This window comes from Pinus tabuliformis, chromosome 7, assembly GCF_031772625.1.
Source record: "Pinus tabuliformis cultivar Carrire ecotype Pingquan chromosome 7, CPIR1, whole genome shotgun sequence".
NCBI lineage: Eukaryota > Viridiplantae > Streptophyta > Pinopsida > Pinales > Pinaceae > Pinus > Pinus tabuliformis.
The window spans coordinates 1,434,949,434-1,434,971,239 of record NC_142293.1 but is presented as its reverse complement, the minus strand read 5'-3'; the positions used below and the strand labels follow the sequence as shown (position 1 = coordinate 1,434,971,239).

Below are 21,806 nucleotides of genomic sequence, written 5' to 3'. Positions count from 1 at the left end.
AACCATTATGAAGAGCGAAGGGGAAGGCACAGAGAAACCAGAGACAACAACAGGGGGATAAAATGATTGACACAGAGACCGAATCAAACGCACAGAGAATGCCCGAGATGGAGAACAAACTCGTCCAGTTCTAAATTCAAGAGCTTTAGAAAGCTTACCCCTTAAAGTCGTGCTAATCCTGGAGCTTGCCTCTGTTTGCAAGGTTCTGCCTGTCACCAAAAACCACATCAAACCAAGGCCCGGAACAATAAGACTGAGCGCAAGGTGTGAAGAGAACAAACAGGATCACCATGATTATAACAACCACATTTTTTCTTTGAACAATGCACTCCATTAATGCAAAAATCCTGCAGTATCCATCCTTAATAATGTTATCCCTCTTGCGCGAGGTGAAAACCTGGGAAGCCACGCTGCCCTGCAGCTGGCAGTACCTGGTCTTACAATCTATCATGACTATCATTTAATTCATTTGTGTCACCCGCATTTGGGGTTCCGCTGTTCTATTTAATGGACATTCTCTGATTAAATGTCCATGATCATGACACTTCCTGCAGCGAAATGGAATTTTCTCATAGTCAATGGCTTGGAAATAGTCCTCATCCCTGTATTCCAACCACAGTCCTTCATGCAATGCCCCCGATACATCCAACTCCACATAGATTCGAGCACAAGAAGTGCATCTTCTATGCATAGTGGCTTCTAAAGCTTTGATGAAAGTCCCCAACTTGTCACCTATCTGTTTTAGAGCTGAATGTCCCCAATAGTCTATTGGTGTGCGAAGAGGCGAATCCAGACTGGCACTTGCTTGAAGGTTTCTTTTTCTGGCATGAAGTTGGGCTTCCAAGGCCTCACATAAAGGCCCGATGAAGTGAAGAAATAAGGTCCACTATCAAATATTCTATCCTTATCCTCTAGATACAAAAAAACAACAGCGAAAAAACCTTTGGCTCCTAGGTACAGTCTAACATCACCTTTGGGTTTCCATTGATGCTTTATCCATTAACACAACGCCCTTTCCGTTGGCCAAAGTCCCATGAACTTGAAAATCATTGCATGTTCAGTCATGTGTTCTCTGTAGGCTTGAATTTCTGGGTCTGTTATCACCACCCTTAGGGCTTCTGTTGTTTTGGGCTTGCATGGGCCTTGAGTTGTTTTGCTATTGAGGTTTTCTGGTTTGTTCCCCTTCTCCTCGCTCTCTTTTTCTGGGGCTCCCTTTCCACCGTCCTCTTGCTCTTTCTCTTGGTCGCTCTCATGTGCAGGATGTGCCTGTGCTACCTTCTTCTTGCTTCTAATGTCTGTTCTATCATCGCTCTCCTTCCCTTTCAGTTTTTGAGTGTTGTGTTCCTCCTTGCCCTCATATCTTCTCCTACCCTTGCTGGTCCCATCCTCTTTTTGTGACCTTTCACACCCTGCAATTTTCACACCTTCCTGTGTTGTTTGTTTATGCATGATTATCTATTTGTAAGTAGGGATCCCTGTGGACCCCTCGTTTACCATCTGTCGGGCCAAGATCTGTCCCCTCTTGAAAAGTTCTGCCACTCTGACCCTGTTCCATTCTAGTTCAAACTCTAGGACTGCAAATTTCATGAATTGTAAACCCCTGTTTCTCCCAGCTCCTACTTACACCACCCTCACCTTATGTTAAATAAGGGTTAAGGGACTAATTTTTCCCAAGAGTGATGAAGAATTTTTTTGAATTTGTTTCTTGTTGGGGCAGTATGGGTAATAAATAATGCTCTTTAGAAAACTCACTACTATATTTGACCTTGAAAGATAGGAATTTGTTGTGCCCATTTGGGTCATTTTACCTTAAAAAGAAGCATGAATCCCCTATTATGTAGGTCGTTGTGGGAAATAAGGATTGAACACATTATAATCTAATTAACTAGCTTAAATATATAACTTTGCTGAGACATTTTTCTGAAGGTTGGGTTGAAAAAATCTTTGTTTGCATTTTTATTTTTCATTTTCTTGAGAGAAACAAAGATGGTGTTGGCATAATTAGTCATCATATTAAGTGTGGATTGGATTGTAACCATGCAACAACTTACTACATTAAAGTGTTTAGATAATTCATATATGTGATCAATACCTATAGAGCCCCAACCTATTTTAAATTTGATTAGATGTTTTGGGAGAACATTAGGAATCTCTTATATGTGAAGGTGATCATCCCTAATAAAAAAACACTACTAAAATGTTTTATAACTGTTGAATTATCAAGTAAAAGAAAAGGAAAAAAAATAAGAATTATGAAACTTGTGTTTTGTTTATAAATTTTATAAAAATATATAAACTATTTTTTAACTATTTATTTTTTTATTTTATTAAATTAAGACAATAATAATAATATATTATTAAATAATTATAATAATTATTTCATTATTCATTAGCATTTTATAAATTATTGATATATATATCTATATATATATATCTATATATATATATATATATATATATATATATATATATATATATATATATATATATATATATATATATATATATATATATATATATATAGATAGATAGATAGATAGATAGATAGATAGATAGATAGATAGATAGATATAAACTTAAACTTAAAGAATGGAAATTTCTTAAGATTTCATATACCTCTTAATTTAAGGAAGAAACTTAAGAACCAAAGAAGTTGATGTTTATTCCACACGGTTGAAGGAAGAAATATAAGAAATATAGAATAATGTTTTAACAATTTGTTTCTTTTTTCTATTAAATTATAGTTATAATAATGATATAAATACTAAATAATTATTTAATTGATTATTTTTATTAATTTTTTTAAATGAATTAAAAATTGAATAAAAATAAAAATATATTTTAGTAGAATAACAATTAAAAGATTAAAATGAAAACGAAAATATATTAATTTGGTTAATTTTTCCTTAATTTGGACCATGATGGGGGTGGAAGAACGGGCTAACACTGAGTAACCTTTCTATAACAAACTAAATCTATACCTCTAGTCAATATATCAATTCCAAGCACTATTATTATTTTCATGTTTAATTGATAGATTCAATTAATTTATGATTTCCCTATTTCACTTAGAAATTTTATTTGATGTGATTTACAATTTAAATGTCCATGGCAAAAAGATTTTAATGTTACTATGGAAAAAAAATAAAATTAATACTGTGTAATTTAATATCAATTTAATTTAAAAAAATTATACCCCTAAAAAAATACTTCACCTTTAAATTACTTTAAAAATATAAAATAAAAAAATGGTTAAAGTTTAAATTTCAAATAAAATAAAAATTATAACAATAACTTTTAACAAATTTAAAAAAATACCAGGCACAAACAAATCCCTATTAGATGACTATCACCTTTACATCTCGATCCTGATCCTTATTTTTATAAATATAAATAATAAACTAATTATTTTTTATTCTATTTAATTTTTTAATATTTTAAATAATTATAATTAAATTATAAAAAAATTGATAAAATATTTTGAATAATTATCCGTATATTTATATAAAATTTCAACGTTATCAAAAGAGGAGAAAGTCGGAAAAGAAGGCCACATAAAATTAAAAATCCGAAAAATTGGATATACGTTCTATTCAAATTCTATTTCGCTCCTCTTAGTCTAATGCATAGTTACCGAATTCGGATTCGGATTCGAATTAAAACCATAGTTACCAAATTTGAATTTGGATTCGGATTACTATACGGAAAAGATTAGACTCTATAAAATTTAATATGGAAAAACTTTGACAGTATACATCTTACAAATACTTAAATATATTAATTTTTTTTATTTTTTTTATAAATTTAAATAAACAATCTTTATATTCAAAATTTTAATGAAAATATAAAAGTTGTATATGTTAATTTTTTTCCAAAATAGATGTTGTAATGCCCCAAGTTTATGTAAATATAAAAATTTACTGTGGTAAAAGACATTAATACAATTGTTGTTTATGTTTAAAAACAAAATTGTGACAAACTATTTTTGATGAAAGTAATTTAAATATTTTCTTGAAATGCTGGTAGCCTCTAAGAGGTGGATTGAAAAGAAAGAGTTCAGTTATAATAACTGATGGAAACTACCCTCCCAGAGGAGGAAAAGTCCTGGCTGTGGGGAGGAAGTTCTGTGCTGTGGGGACAGACAGAAGGAAAACCTTTTTCCAAGAAAAGGAAAAGAAAACAGAGGTTAAGTCTGGTTAGGACCAGATAACCAGGCACAGAGTGCACAAATCTTGTTGAGGACTTGAGGTCTGCAAGATGGCTCGGGGGGAGAATTCCGTCTGAGGGATGGATCTCATGGCTGGGTGGAAGAGCAGAAACAAGCACAGGTGACTTGCTTGAGAAACCATTCCTGATACTGGTGAACCAGGTACGGTTTCAAACTGCAGAGTCTCTGTTTGAATATGAAAAAATACAGTGAATGTACAGTAGTCAAACAGGAAACAAGTTCTTTTTCCTAGTTACTGTCATAATGATAAGATAACTGTACAGATATGGTTAAAGTTAAAGGACAGATTGTCATTCAATAGACATAGTCTGAACTAGTCGTACTGTAGATAAAGCTACATAGATGGATGTAGTTAAAGACTGGTTATAGGAACCAGGGGAGGTTAATCGAGAACTGGTTATTGAATGATGGTCAGAATATAACCTCGTCCATAAGACCGAGTCACTGTTTAACAGTGAATAAACTAACAGTGGAATAAATAGTATTAAATATCTTGATAAATAATCAAGTAGATACCTGAATGTGTCGACAGGAGTGAGGTTAGAACCTCTGAGTCTGGGTAGAAGAGCACTGACAATAGTCAGATGCTACCCTGTCGACGGAAGAATAAATAAACCCTCAGTTGTTTAATACAAATGACTGACGATATGAAAGTACACAGAAAGGTTACCCCAGAAAAGCAGCGTTAATTTGATAACTGTGAAAACAGAAAAAGAGAATATTAATATATTTCATCAACCCGTGTTCTCAAAAAAATACAGTGTTAGCGGACATGGTAACAAGAACCAAGCTCTTTGGAGCGATAAATCGAAAGAGGAATATATTCATGTATACAAAATCCTTTGCATGCAAATCGAAAGGAGTTATACAGTTATGAGTATACAAAATCCGGTGCATGCAACTTCGATAAGAGGTATGCTTACATCTACAAGATAATCTGTGTATGCATTTGCAATGAAAACCTCAAGCATATATATATAGTGCGACATTTCCATAGCGAAAGGGAAAAATTATAATATCGTTTCGGTTAACCCTTCAAATGCATACTGTACAAATACCGAACAGACTTAATAAACAACAGTCGCATAGGAATGCAGAACGAAGCAACCATCACAACCTGGGATAATCCATAAGGTTGCCGTCGTAAAAGCGAGTGAAACCAGTAACAGAAACATGAACTCCATGCACTATTCTAACACAGTTGAACACAGATTTAATTCATATATGATGATGCAAAAACGTAAACGGCCCTGAGGGCTCAGACTAAATCGTATTTCATACATAAATTACAAGGGTTCCATATATATATATATATAAAGCACAAAAGAACAATACCCGAATGGCGAAAACCCTTGAAGCATAGAACTGTTCATACATTATTTAACGGAGAATCTCAAAAATAGAACCCGAACCCTTAACCAGGTCTGTGTGTAGATCTGAGTTACATGTCCGAGAACAGACATGGTAAACCAAGAATTTGAGCACGCCGCAAGGGGATGCATTCAACAAAAATAAGTCCTTAATACATACAACAGAACTCAGGAAGAACTCCACCGTGGTGAACACCTCCATAAAACAGGTCATGGACTTGACCAGAACACGAAAGAAGACCTAAACTCAAATGGTGAGGGTTCTCTATGGAGAATACCTCGTCAAGCAATGCAGGGAAACCCTCATTCGAACAGCGGCTGCACAATTGTAATAAACCACTCAAATCGATGGCCGTGAGCTCTCGCAAGCAGAAGCCAAACAAAGGAGAGCTGAAGACATACCTACGGCCGTCGAGAGGGTGGAACCTCCAGGTATGGGTGCCTTGGCTCCACCAGGAGGGCGTGCCCTGTGAGCAAAGAGGAAACAATCTTTAGAAAACATTACAGACAATCATCCCTGTAAAAATGTGCAGTAGATTTAAGAGTCGAGGTTCAGATACCTGTGTAGGATTGGTTTTGGTCACATCGCAGCTTGCCGAGAAATTGCAGGTGAAGAAAATAGCACTGGTAGAGTGGAACCGGAGGATGAACACCGAGACGGAGCCGGAAAGGCCGAGCAAGTGAATAAACCCCGAGAGTGATCGGTTGAGGTTTTGTAAAGACCTAAACCCTTGAGTGTTTTGCAGCCGTTTGATTCTGCGGTGGGATCCTGACCCTCTATGAGCGTAGAGTCCGAGATCTCTGTGACCGAGGTGTCACGTGGCCAAAAGAGCCAAACCTTGCCACCTATCTCAGAAAGGACTGAAGTCTTTAAAGCAGGAATGAGATGGCACCTGCAAGGCCTGCGGCAGGACCGCCGAAACCCGAGCCTCATTAATAATCACTGAGAGCTGGTAGAACGAGAGTTGGCTGTCACATAAAGTCAACACGTACATAAACCAGTATGACCTGGCATTGCAAAGTCACGTAGCTCATATAATCTCGGGTTGCAATGGGAATAGAATATAGGTTAACAGTTGTACATACGTGGCATGCGTATGGTGTCAATTAACATATGTTCTTACATACAGGTTGGAATAGCATATGATATATATAGCAAAGGTGTTAAATAAAGTATACAGTAAATTTTTTTTTATGTATGTGAATATAGGTGTGACAATTGGTATCAGAGCCCAGTTTCAACACTGTGGCCTCAAGCAAAACATGTTTCACTGTGCAGAAGCCTACACCATGCATACGTATGTAAGTTAATAATTTAACTAACTGTTGTTCTGTCTATTTAGGGGTAAAACACAGAATTACAACAGTTAACAGTTAAATCAGAGAGGAGACAAAATGCAAGGAACCGGCAGTAACCCTCAGGAGAACCCGGAGCTGTGGGTACAGTTGGGTGAGGCAACACGAAGTACCAATCTGGCAATACTGGAAACTGTTCAAGAATTGAAAAATGAGATGGCACGTTTGCGAGAGGACAACGCGCGTTTAACAGTTGAACAAGAAAGGATTCTGAAGAGTTTGTCGGACAGGCAGAATCCACCTCTATCTAATCCCAGCGCGGAACAGCAGAGGATGACGGAAGAACAAAATTATCAGATTGAACCTGAAATGTCAGAGGGCAAAGAGGATCATTCTGACAATGTACCAGAGCAGCAAACTTCAAAACGTCAGAGGATGGAGCTGCAGGGAGAATTTCGAAAAATTAAACCCCCACATTTTGATGGCGAACAGGAGGAAGCAGCTGAAGCTTGGTTAATAAATATGAATAAATATTTTCAGTTGTACGAGTATGATCATAACTTGAAGGCGAGATTAGCTATCTTCCAGTTACAAGGTAAGGCAACCTTGTGGTGGGAGGAAATCAAGATTGTCAAAGGGGTAAGTGAACGAACCATTACCTGGGAGAAGTTCCAGAAATACTTCAAAGAAAGGTACCTGACTGAACGCTTCTACGATGAAAAGGCAAGGGAATTCCATGATTTAAGATTGGGTCAGCAGACAATGGACGAGTTCATTAATCGCTTTACCTCTCTGTTACGTTATGTACCTTATATCAAGGAGGAAAAAGCCAAGGTACAAAGGTTTGTGAGTAGCTTACCTTCATACATAAGAGAGAGGATTGAATTTGACAATCCTAGGACCATGGATGAGGCTATTCGTAAAGCGAGGATCTGCTACCAGCAGAATAAACAGAAGGGGGATACTTCAAACAAAAGATGGAATGAGAAAAAGAGTAGTCGGACGGTTGGAAGCAGCAAGGGAGGTCGCAGCAGTGGAAGTAAGGGAGCTGGTAAAGGATTAAACAGCAGGTCTGTTGCAAGGAATGCGCCCCGATCTAGGCCAATGAGTGAATCAAGAGTAAGTGAGCAGCCTGTTAGACCAGAAGGTGAGGGGATGACCAGACCTCCAGTTCAATGCTGGGGCTGTGGAGGACCTCACTATGTTAAAAACTGCCCACAGCGAAAGGGGACAGATCAGATATCCCAAATTCATGAAGCTTCGACCGTTGGGGACGTGGCACGTAATGTACCCAGAATTAATGCAGCTTTGGAAGACCGCCAAGTGGAATACCAGCCGACTATGGTTGAATTTGAAGGTAAAATTTCGAACCTTTCTATAGCTGTTCTTATAGATCCAGGAGCTACTTTAAGTTATGTTAGCCCAAAGATAGTAGAACAGTGTAAGTTACAATCTGAAAAATTCAGAAATCCATGGTTGGTACAGTTGGCTACAGGAGCCAAGAGACGGGTCTTGGCCAAGATAAATAACTGCTCTCTAACCATAGCAGGGCAGCCAATAGTGGCAGACTTGAACATACTACCTTTGGGTTCATATGACATCCTGATTGGGATGGATTGGCTGGAGAAACACTGGTCCTTAGTGAATTGCAAGACAAAAACCATTTATTATAAGGATGACCGTGGAGAGCAGCAGGAATTACAAGGAATTAAGCATCCTGTGCAGATTCGACCCATTACAGCCTCTCAGTTAGCTAAATGCATCAGAAAGAAATGTCAAATTTACGCGATTCAGGTGGGATACGCAAATCAGAAAGAAAAGACTGTTACGCTGGGTAACATTCCGGTGGTACAAGATTTTGCGGATGTTTTTCCTGAGGAAGTACCAGGACTGCCACCTAAAAGAGATGTGGACTTCACTATTGAATTGATTCCAGGGGCAGCACCCGTGTCACGGGCACCATACCGAATGAGTGTACCAGAACTAACAGAATTAAAAATGCAACTGCAGGAGCTGCTAGATAAAAATTACATCCGTCCCAGTGTATCACCCTGGGGAGCCCCAGTGTTATTTGTCAAAAAGAAAGACGGAACCTTTCGGATGTGCATTGATTATCGTCAGCTGAATAAGCTCACGATTAAAAATAAATATCCTTTGCCTAGGATAGATGAACTTTTTGACCAGGTGAAGGGGGCAACAGTATTCTCTAAGATCGATCTGCGATCTGGTTACCATCAGATCAGAATCAAAGAAGAGGATATCGCTAAGACAGCTTTCAGAACGCGGTATGGCCATTATGAATTCGTGGTGTTACCTTTTGGTCTGACCAATGCACCTGCTACATTCATGTGTTTGATGAACAGTGTGTTTCACAGGTTCTTAGATAAATTTGTGTTGATATTCATAGATGACATTCTGATTTACTCCCGATCAAGGAAGGAGCATGAAGAACACCTCAGATTGGTGTTGCAAACTTTGCGAGAACATCAATTATATGCAAAGTTTAGTAAGTGTGATTTCTTTAAGGAGGAAATACAATACTTAGGCCATGTAATCACAAAGGAAGGGATTGCAGTTGACCCTGAGAAAATCAGAACTATAATGGAGTGGCCCATACCAAAGGACGTGGCAGATATTAGGTCCTTTATGGGGCTAGCAGGTTATTACAGAAGATTTGTGGAAGGCTTTTCAAGGGTAGCATACCCTATCACCTCCTTACAAAAGAAGGGAAAGGTATTTAAGTGGGCCCCATAATGTCAGGAGAGCTTTGAACAGCTCAAGCACTTACTCACCACCGCGCCCATATTATGTATAGCTGATCCTAATAAGGATTATGTGGTCTGTACTGATGCAAGTAAAGAAGGTGTGGGAGGAGTGTTGATGCAAGAGGGAAGAGTAATTGCATACGAATCAAGGAAACTGAAGGAACATGAGCAGAAATATTCTGCTTACGACTTGGAGCTGGCAGTCATTATTCATGCACTGAAAATGTGGCGACACTACCTTTTGGGGAGAAAATTTTTGCTGCTAACGGACCACCACAGCTTAACAAACTATTTCAGCCAACCCACTTTGAATGCGAGACAAGCTCGTTGGGCTGACTTTTTAAGCGGGTTTGATTTTGAAATTAAACATTTAAAGGGGAAGGAGAACCGAGTAGCTGATGCATTGAGTCGAAAGGTACAATGCGTGTGCAAGATTTCGGTTAGTAAATGGCAAAGTACCCTACTGGAAAGGATAAAAACAGCGGCTGATCAAGATGTTGTTTACCAGCAAATTAAACAGCAAGTACAACAACTTTCTGATAAGGAAATACAACAAGGGTATGCGCTGGACGATGCCGGAATGCTGTATTTTAATAAAAAGCTGTATGTACCCAATGAAGATAGCCTTAGAAGACTGATTCTGGATGAGTTCCATACCAGCCATTACACCGGGCATCCAGGGTACCAGAAAATGGTTACCGCTCTTCGAAAGGAATATTACTGGCCAAAAATGAAAAAGGAGGTAGCCGAGTATCTAGCGCAATGTCTGGAATGTCAACAGATTAAAGCGGAGCATTTGCATCCAGCAGGGCTGTTACAACCCTTACCCATTCCGGAATGGAAATGGGAGACTATTTCCATGGACTTTATAACCGGATTGCCTCGCACGAAGAAAAATAATGATTCCATTATGGTGGTAGTGGATAAGTTAAGTAAGGCAGCACACTTCATACCTGTGCAATCAACGTATAAGGCTGTGCAAATTGCTCATATTTTCATGCAAAATGTGTTCAAACTGCATGGACTCCCGAAGGTAATTATCTCAGATCGTGATGTTAAGTTCACCTCAACCTTTTGGAGGACATTGTTTGCTGAACTGGGAACACAGCTGAACTTTAGTACAGCTTATCATCCCCAGACCGATGGCCAGACGGAACGAGTAAATCAGGTAGTGGAGGACATGCTGAGAGCATGTGTTATGATGAAACCAACTCAATGGGAGGAATACCTCCACCTGGTCGAGTTTGCATATAACAATGGGTATCATTCCTCAACACAGCTGAGTCCTTTTGAGGTGCTGTATGGGCGGAAGTGCCGCACACCCTCAAGTTGGAGTGGACCTGAGGATAGATTACGAATTGGTCCTGAAATGCTCAAGGAAATGGAAGACACGGTAAAAAAAGTGCGTACCAACTTAAAGGCCGCTCAGGACAGACAGAAAAGTTTTGCTGATCGAAAGAGAAGGTTCAAAGAATTTCAGGTTGGGGACCATGTGTTTGTTAGAATTCAACCCAGAAGGAGTACTTTGCAGTGGAGCGGGTGTGCCAAACTTGCACCTCGCTATTTTGGACCTTTTCAAATCTTGGCAAGGGTGGGGCCGGTAGCCTATCAACTCGCCCTACCAAGCCATATTAGGATCCACAATGTTTTTCACATTTCCGTATTAAAACAATACGTCTACGATCCTAAACATGTGATTCAATGGCAGAATGTTCGGGTAAGAATTAATCTGGTCATTCTAGATAAGCTTTGTTCCTAAACAAGAAAATAACTAAATCTGTTGCTGATTGCAGGTCGAGCCGGAAGGCGAGGTTCTGGTCGAACCACTGACCATTCTCGACCGGAGAGAAGTGCGGCTGCGGAAACGGGTTATTTTCCAAGCTAAGGTGCAATGGCAGCACTACGGGCCTGAAGAGGCCACTTGGGAGGATGAGGAACTCCTTAGAGAAGCTTACCCGAATTTGTTTAAGGAAGACAGACATCGGGACGATGTCCAATCACAGGAGGGGGAGATGTAATGACCCCAGTTTATGTAAATATAAAAATTTACTGTGGTAAAAGACATTAATACAGTTGTTGTTTATGTTTAAAAACAAAACTGTGACAAACTATTTTTGATGAAAGTAATTTAAATATTTTCTTGAAATGCTGGCAGCCTCTAAGAGGTGGATTGAAAAGAAAGAGTTCAGTTATAATAACTGATGGAAACTACCCTCCCAGAGGAGGAAAAGTCCTGGCTGTGGGGAGGAAGTTCTGTGCTGTGGGGACAGACAGAAGGAAAACCTTTTTCCAAGAAAAGGAAAAGAAAACAGAGGTTAAGTCTGGTTAGGACCAGATAACCAGGCACAGAGTGCACAAATCTTGTTGAGGACTTGAGGTCTGCAAGATGGCTCGGGGGGAGAATTCCGTCTGAGGGATGGATCTCATGGCTGGGTGGAAGAGCAGAAACAAGCACAGGTGACTTGCTTGAGAAACCATTCTTGATACTGGTGAACCAGGTACGGTTTTCAAATTGCAGAGTCTCTGTTTGAATATGAAAAAATACAGTGAATGTACAGTAGTCAAACAGGAAACAAGTTCTTTTTCCTAGTTACTGTCATATTGATAAGATAACTGTACAGATATGGTTAAAGTTAAAGGACAGATTGTCATTCAATAGACATAGTCTGAACTAGTCGTACTGTAGATAAAGCTACATAGATGGATGTAGTTAAAGACTGGTTATAGGAACCAGGGGAGGTTAATCGAGAACTGGTTATTGAATGATAGTCAGAATATAACCTCGTCCATAAGACCGAGTCACTGTTTAACAGTGAATAAACTAACAGTGGAATAAATAGTATTAAATATCTTGATAAATAATCAAGTAGATACCTGAATGTGTCGACAGGAGTGAGGTTAGAACCTCTGAGTCTGGGTAGAAGAGCACTGACGATAGTCAGATGCTACCCTGTCGACGGAAGAATAAATAAACCCTCAGTTGTTTAATACAAATGACTGACGATATGAAAATACACAGAAAGGTTACCCCAGACAAACAGCGTTAATTTGATAACTGTGCAAACAGAAAATGAGAATATTAATATATTTCATCAACCCGTGTTCTCAAAAATACAGTGTTAGCGGACATGGTAACAAGAACCCAGCTCTTTGGAGCGATAAATCGAAAGAGGAATATATTCATGTATACAAAATCCTGTGCATGCAAATCGAAAGGAGTTATACAGTTATAAGTATACAAAATCCGGTGCATGCAACTTCGATAAGAGGTATGCTTACATCTACAAGATAATCTGTGTATGCATTTGCAATGAAAACCTCAAGCATATATATATAGTGCGACATTTCCATAGCGAAAGGGAAAAATTATAATATCGTTTCGGTTAACCCTTCAAATGCATACTGTACAAATACCGAACAGACTTAATAAACAACAGTCGCATAGGAATGCAGAACGAAGCAACCATCACAACCTGGGATAATCCATAAGGTTGCCGTCGTAAAAGCGAGTGAAACCAGTAACAGAAACATGAACTCCATGCACTATTCTAACACAGTTGAACACAGATTTAATTCATATATGATGATGCAAAAACGTAAACGGCCCTGAGGGCTCAGACTAAATCGTATTTCATACATAAATTACAAGGGTTCCATATATATATATATATATATATATATATATAAAGCACAAAAGAACAATACCCGAATGGTGAAAACCCTTGAAGCATAGAATTGTTCATACATTATTTAACGGAGAATCTCAAAAATAGAACCTGAACCCTTAACCAGGTCTGTGTGTAGATCTGGGTTACATGTCCAAGAACAGACATGGTAATCCAAGAATTTGAGCACGCCGCAAGGGGATGCATTCAACAAAAATAAGTCCTTAATACATACAACAGAACTCAGGAAGAACTCCACCGTGGTGAACACCTCCATAAAACAGGTCATGGACTTGACCAGAACATGAAAGAAGACCTAAACTCAAATGGTGAGGGTTCTCTATGGAGAATACCTCGTCAAGCAATGCAGGGAAACCCTCATTCGAACAGCGGCTGCACAATTGTAATAAACCACTCAAATCGATGGCCGTGAGCTCTCGCAAGCAGAAGCAAAACAAAGGAGAGCTGAAGACATACCTGCGGCCGTCGAGAGGGTGGAACCTCCAGGTATGGGTGCCTTGGCTCCACCAGGAGGGCGTGCCCTGTGAGCAAAGAGGAAACAATCTTTAGAAAACATTACAGACAATCATCCCTGTAAAAATGTGCAGTAGATTTAAGAGTCGAGGTTCAGATACCTGTGTAGGATTGGTTTTGGTCACATCGCAGCTTGCCGAGAAATTGCAGGTGAAGAAAATAGCACTGGTAGAGTGGAACCGGAGGATGAACGCCGAGACGGAGCCGGAAAGGCCGAGCAAGTGAATAAACCCCGAGAGTGATCGGTTGAGGTTTTGTAAAGACCTAAACCCTTGAGTGTTTTGCAGCCGTTTGATTCTGCGGTGAGATCCTGACCGTCTATGCAGGGCGGGAACCCCAAGCGTAGAGTCCGAGATCTCTGTGACCGAGGTGTCACATGGCCAAAAGAGCCAAACCTTGCCACCTATCTCAGAAAGGACTGAAGTCTTTAAAGCAGGAATGAGATGGCACCTGCAAGGCCTGCGGCAGGACCGCCGAAACCCGAGCCTCATTAATAATCACTGAGAGCTGGTAGAACGAGAGTTGGCTGTCACATAAAGTCAACACGTACATAAACCAGTATGACCTGGCATTGCAAAGTCACGTAGCTCATATAATCTCGGGTTGCAATGGGAATAGAATATAGGTTAACAGTTGTACATACGTGGCATGCGTATGGTGTCAATTAACATATGTGCTTACATACAGGTTGGAATAGCATATGATATATATAGCAAAGGTGTTAAATAAAGTATACAGTAAATTTTTTTTTATGTATGTGAATATAGGTGTGACAGATGTTATTGGTTTTTATGTTTTATATCAGAGTCATTGATTTGCTACCAATTTACTATTTTATAATTTCCAATTTTCTATTTTATAATTTCTTGTAAGGTAGGATTTATCCTTTTTTTAATTGCAATTGTCATTTTATGAAATTTTCTAATATATAAATTACCATTTTTTTAATAAAAATTATAGTCATTTTTTTCCAATAAGAATTACCAATTTGATAAGATAGAAATTACCATTTTTTTCTCTAAAAATCATCTTTTCCTTTTATTTTTTTCCAATAACAAAATATATAAAAGTTTATTGATCTTAGTATTAGCTTTACATTTCTCTATATTGTTTCAATTTTCCACCAAAGTTGCCTAATTCTAAACTTGTTTTGCTCTTCCTCTATTATTATTATTTGCACCCGGGTTGGGCAGGACCAAATTTGTATTCTTCTAATGCATGAATTTGTATTCTTCTAATGCATGAACAAAGCAAAGCTGGATTAAAAATTTTACCTTGCGAAGGCGATTCCTATTCAACAATTGAAGAGTAAGTTCAAAAAATTTTACCTTGCCAAGACGATTCCTATTCAACAATTGAAGAGTAAGTTCAATAACCTATTTCCATCAATTCAACGATTGAAAAGTAAGTTCCTAAATTATGGAAATAACTGTAAATTTTATTTTAAAAAAAATCAATATTTTTCAATTTACATACATACAACACCATTTTCTGAATTTTTTCTGAATTTATAAAATATATTTAAACAAGGTTTAAAAATTTGTAATTTGAAAAATTCTTATATATTTAGTCAACCATATAGATTCGTATATATCAAACTTCAAGATCTATTTACCTTATACCTTAAGTTGCTTACATGGCCACTGTTCAGTGTAATCAAGCACATCACGTATTCTTTTTGGGAAAGAAACACATTCAAGTTAAGGGACGAAACAGAGTCATGTTGAGAGCGAAACACATTCAAGCTAAGGGACGACACAGAGTGAATGTTGGAGACAGCGAATCGAATTGGAATTCTCCGATTGGAATTCTCCGAATTAATCACCGTATCGAACCGAACTCGCGAATTAACGTGAACTTGGTAACTATGGTCTGATGTGCTCGCTATGAGACAACCCTCCCCTTTTGCCTGTCTTTGTGTTTGTTTTTTGTTATGAGTTATTGAAATATATTTTTTAATTTTATTATATATATATATATATATATATATATATATATATATATATATATATAAAGTTATTTTTAAAAAAAAATTGACTTATAACTTTTGAATAATAATCTTCAATTGGATGGAGACGGATCAGGTTATCGCGCGAAAAGGGTTAGGTTAGGGTTTCTCTGAACCCTGAAGCTGTCTGGTAACCGCGCCGCACTCCGTTTCCTCACGCCGCGACCGCAACCTCCGTCCTCCTCTACGCCGTTACTGTCACCTTCCGGTTGCATCGCGACCCGCGGGGATGTGCTTTACCTGAACTGCGACCTCCGGGTGCTACTGTGGCGGTTTCATCTTTACCCTACATCGGACCGTTAACTGCAACCTGTCATTTTCTCCGGGATTCTCTACATCACAAAGTGTTCGCCGTTCCGAGACGCAGCTGGCCATGGATGATCTGGAAGCCGTTGATTACTCCGCTGACCCGTTGGAGGGGGTCTCCATCTGGCGAACCCCTATTGCCAGCTCAGGAGGTATGTATTATGAAGATTTCTCCGGGAATTTCTCACAGTACTCTCTTGGTGAATCGTCTAGATCTCTGCCTGTGGTCCTTCCGGATGAACCTCCCACCTGGCCGGCCCTCTCAACGCCTCCTCACTCGCCGGCAACCCTCGGTTTTGTCTCTGACTGCCTAAACCCTAACCCTGGTTTAGACCTCCAGTCAGCTGGCTCTTTTTCCCGTTTACCGCACAACCCTCCTCTGCCTCCCTCCTCTTCCGGTCCCTCGGGTTATCTTGGTCCCTCCTCCGGTTGTTTTACTTCCGTACCCCCGCTTTCGGGCCCCCCTCCTGTTGCTGGTCACGACATCCCAGCCGGAATCCCTGCCTCCCATCAGATCTCGGCTCCATTGCATGTCTCTGCTCCGAACCCGGGCCATACTCTGAACCCTCCCCCCCCTGGCGGCCCTAAAAAGAAATCCAAGTGTTTCAAATCTAAAGAGGACGATTATTTCCTTAGACTGGAAGAGGACATACAGTGGGGCGAAGCGATGGATTTTGCAGATCGGGTCTTGGTCGGCCGCATCAGGGGTCGCAGCTATTCGGCGGCACGATTGAAGCTTTGGGCGACTGAGGTTTGGGGAAATCACTTGGTGGATATCCCATTTGTGCAGACTTTTGTGAGGGGATGGTTCGCACTGAGATTCGCTCGTGCTGACCATACTAATTGGGTTCTGTCCTCACATTGGCACTTTGAGCATGCGCCGGTGCTCCTAAAGAGATGGACTCCTTTGTTTGATCCAGAGACAGAGCAGATAGGGGTTGGACCTATTTGGATTCGGCTCCCGGGGCTTCCACTCCAATACTGGTCTGAAGAAATATTTAAGCGCATCGGTAATGCACTCGGCACTTATATGGGCTACGACAAATCTTATCTTCAGAATGGCATGATGGCTTATGCCAGGATCCTCATTAATATGGACACTAGGGGCGGACTTTATGAGCATATTACCATCCAGTGGAGAGACTCGGCCCGCAGACAGATAATCGACTATGAGGGCATACCCTACCGTTGTCGAAGATGCCATAAAGTTGGGCATCTTTACAAGGACTGCCCACTCCTCCGGAAATCACAAAGGAATGGCAAGGATGTGGACACTGAACCTACTCAGACAGCTCCCCCAGTCCAGCATCCAATACAGCAACCTGAGGTTCAAATGCGCAATCAAGGGGAAGGTGCCACCCGGGGAGAGCCAGGGGACGCAGGCGCAGATATGGTTACAGCCACCTCTGCACCACCCACTACTTCAGAGGCTCCTGAGCAATCTGTGCCCCCTCCGGTGGACGCGGCGAACACGGGTATGTCTTCATCTCCTATCACTTTGCCATCTCTTGCATTCAGCATATCATCGGACATATCACGTAACCCTTCGAGCTCTGATCCCCTTCCCTCCTTTGCTTCTCATGCATCACATATTCACACACAATCATCCCTCATTTGCACGCTTCCACCCCCTCCTCCGATGGCTCCCCCCCCATTGATCACATCGACTCTTGTTACCACCCTGTCATCATCTCGTTATTCTCTGCGACCTCGGAACAAAGACCGAGGCCCTGATGTAGTCGGCCTCGACTCTGTAAGCTCCCCCATCACTCTTAAGACCTCACGAGGCCGACCCTCCCGCATCACCAAAGCTAGGAATACAGCAGATGAGGAGGTCGCCCTCAGGCGACAACAAACAATCTTTGGGGCCCTTAGAGCAAAGGACGGCCCTCCTCCTCCCCCCTCATGAAGATTCTCTCCTTCAACTGTCGAGGGTTTGCTAGTTCAGCCAAAAAACTAGCACTTAGGAGGCTGCTAACTTCGTCCCACCTAGACATTATTTTCCTGCAAGAAACCCTCTGCCAGGCCGATCCCCTTATTCATACCCTTAACTCTTGGCTCCCTAACTGGACATTCCATGCACTGGACGCATCAGGGAGGTCCGGAGGATTGGCTATCGGGGTATGCAACAGGTCAGTGGATATTCGCAATTTTTGGGGAGGCAAGGGTTTCATCGGCCTTGACATCTCTGCACACACTGTAGATCGGGATATCCGCATTATCAATGTCTATGGCCCCTGCTCCGATCGTGCCACTTTCTGGAGATCCCTACTTGGATCTGATCTTCTCCATGCAGACAACATTATATTGGGAGGGGACTTAAATTTTTCTCTGGGGTTCTGCGAATCATGGGGGCACATGGCTCAAGTTGACACACTCTCTGATACCATCTCCTCCTTATTAGAGGACCACCACTGGGTGGACATCCCATCTGCTCGATTACAGTATACCTGGTCAAATAATAGGAGTGGGGATCAGAGTTTGGCCAGGAGGCTCGACCGCTTTCTCATTAAGGAAACCCTATATAATATGCTCCCCAGATCTCGTCAATGGGTTGGATCTGGCGGATTATCCGACCACAGGCCTATCTTCCTGGAGGCAGATGGTATCAATCACAACATCAAGAGCCCTTTCAAATTCAATGCATCCTGGCTACAAGACCCCTCATACATTCAGCTGGTACAAGAATACTGGCAGAACAATCCCATCAGGGAAAACGAGGAACTCTCTGCTGGTTTTGTTAGGAAGCTCACAGAACTCAAGCAGATCACCAAAATTTGGGCTCACCAGAAGCGCATCCAGGATAACCTCACCCTAAAGGAAGCGGAACGGGTCATAGCTGAGTTTGAGAATTCATCTATTGGGACCTTCACTACCCAGGAGAGCAAGGATCAGTATAACCTCCTCATCGCCAAGCGTTCTCAGATCCTGAAAGAAAGAGAAGAAAGTTGGAGACTGAGAAGCAGGGCTACATGGCTCACTGAGGGAGACAACAACACCAAATTTTATCATAAATTTGCCAATGGACGTAAAGCCATCAATACTATTTGGGAATTAAAGGATGATCGAGGCCAAACTGTATCATCCCAACAGAACTTGGCCAGACTTGCCACTGAGCACTTTAGGGGTATATACAAGGCGCCTGGAGTCATAAACATTTTGGATATCATGAGAGTGGCGGAACTATTCCCTCGATATGTGGATCAGGAAATGTCGGAGGAGATTCAAAAGGAAGTGTCCATGGAAGAGCTGGAAGCTACACTGAAATGGTTTAAAAAGGACAAGAGCCCTGGCCCTGATGGATGGACCATTGAATTTTACATCGCATTCTTTGATATTCTGGGCAATGACCTTTTGAACATTGTGGAGGACAGTAGGAGAAGAGGTAGGATATCATCTGCTATCAAATCCACCTTCATCGCCCTCATTCCAAAGACCGATGACCCGAGCTCCTTCGATGATTTCCGACCCATATCACTCTGTAATTGCCTCTATAAGATCATTGCCAAGATTATTGCCAATCGCCTCAAGCCCATTCTCTCACAGCATATATCATCTGAGCAATTTGCTTTCTTGCATCATAGACAGATCCACGAGGCCATTGCTACAGCTCAAGAGCTCTTGCACTCCCTTCAGATCAAAAAGCAGAAGGGTATGATCCTCAAAGTAGATCTCTCTAAAGCTTTCGACAGAACAAACTGGCTATACCTTAGATTGCTGCTTACTCATCTTGGTTTCCCATATGATTTCATCAAATGGACGATGAGCTGCATCACTGATGTATCTTACAGCGTATTACTTAACGGGGAAGCTACACCTTTCTTTACTTCTGAAAGAGGACTCAGGCAGGGATGTCCTCTCTCACCGCTGCTGTTCCTCCTGATCATGGAAGGTCTGAGTAAGATCATATCATCTACCAGAGACAGGCACCAACTAACAGGCATCAAAATTGTGGACAATTTCTTCCTTACTCACCTATTATTCGTTGATGACATTTTGATTTTCCTGAATGGTAGCATCGGTGACTCCTCTGCATTACATAATTCCTTCCTCCTTTTTCAACATGCCACTGGAATGCAGATCAACAATAATAAATCCACAATCACTTCGGTTGGATGCTCGGTTCATGAAACCGCCTATGCTACACAACGCTTTCCATTTGTCAACTTGAATCTAACCGATGGTATAAAGTACCTAGGGTTTAGACTTAAACCATCTGGCTATAGAATTGCTGACTGGTTATGGCTTATAACAAAAGTGGAGAAGAGGCTTCAGGTTTGGTACCATCGATACCTCTCGCGGGCAGGCAGATTAGTACTCATCAAAGCTGTTATTGAAGCCACACCTGTCTATTGGATGGCCCTCGCTTGGATTCCAAGGGGCATTCTGAACAGGCTCCAAAGCATATGCTGTAGATTCCTATGGAAAGGCCACCAGCCGGGGCGACTTTTTGCTTGGGTAAAATGGGATACCATCACCAAACCCAAAAGATGGGGCGGCTGGGGCATCAAGAGGTTGGCTATATTCTCAAAGGCATTGGCTGCCAAGCTCGGCTGGCGATTACTCACATCAGACAGCCTTTGGTCACAAGTTGCATATGCAAAATATATTAAGCCACTAACCGTATTAGACTGGATATGCACACGACATGGCAATAATCATCAAATATCCAACATCTGGAAAGTTGTCATTGATACTATACCTCTGCTAAGGGAAGGGATCACATGGCGTATCAAGGAAGGGAACGCAGTTCGTATTGGGGTGGACCCATGGGTCGGATGTGGGAACACCCACAGATTACCTGCTGACCTCATCAGACATCTCCATGACAGAGGAATTACTCATATCAAACATATTGGTGATCAAGCAAACTCTTCATTCCTCCAGCAGGCTTGGTTATCCGCCCGAGCATTAGAACTACCTCAACATTGGATAAACGAATGGAAGGAGTATACTGCTGCCCTCACTCAAGCACAAATCAGACTCACTGAGGGATCTGACGAGATTATCTGGGCTTTTGCCAAGCATGGTATCTACACTCCAAAGCTGGGATATCTTAGACTCATGGAACCTTATAGGCCCCCAGACATTCAACCCACCTGGAGCGCGATCTGGAAGCTTAAGGCAGCCCCTCGGACGAGACTTCTGATGTGGAATATATTATTTGACAAAATTCCTACTGGTACCAATCTCATGAAGCGGTCTTTCTATGGACCTTTCCGCTGCCACCTTTGTCATAATGCAGAAGAAAGCACTGAACACTTGTTTCTATCCTGCAGCTCTACTCAAATTCTTTGGCAAACTCTGTCATCACATTTCCCGCATTTGAAAGAATGGCATGGGAATAACCTACCTGAGGCATGGACTAACTGGTGCCTCGAGCACTCTGGTAAAGCTAAAAACCTGCCTTTGCTGGCATGCTGGGCTGTCTGGATCGCTCGTAACCGGGCAATCTTCAATCTCAAAGATCCTCACTGGCCCTCTATCATCCTTCATACGGTCGCTGATTACAACATGTTACCTGAAGAAGACCACCCCGCCCCACCGCGCATTCTCAGACCTGTGCCCATCGATAAATCTAAACCTTGGGCTTTTTTCGATGGATCAGCTCAAGAAGATGGATGCGGGGGTGGA

At 41.1% G+C, this 21,806-nt stretch overlaps 1 long non-coding RNA gene across 1 annotated transcript; it reads right to left on the bottom strand.

Annotated features, from left to right (window-relative positions):
- Positions 1–13,525: 13,525 nt before the first annotated feature.
- Positions 13,526–14,323, bottom strand: LOC149253078 (uncharacterized). Its single transcript, XR_016266119.1, has 3 exons — positions 13,960–14,323; positions 13,802–13,866; positions 13,526–13,717 (listed from the first exon to the last, which is right to left on the bottom strand). It is a non-coding gene; the product is annotated as an uncharacterized LOC149253078 (long non-coding RNA).
- Positions 14,324–21,806: the final 7,483 nt, after the last annotated feature.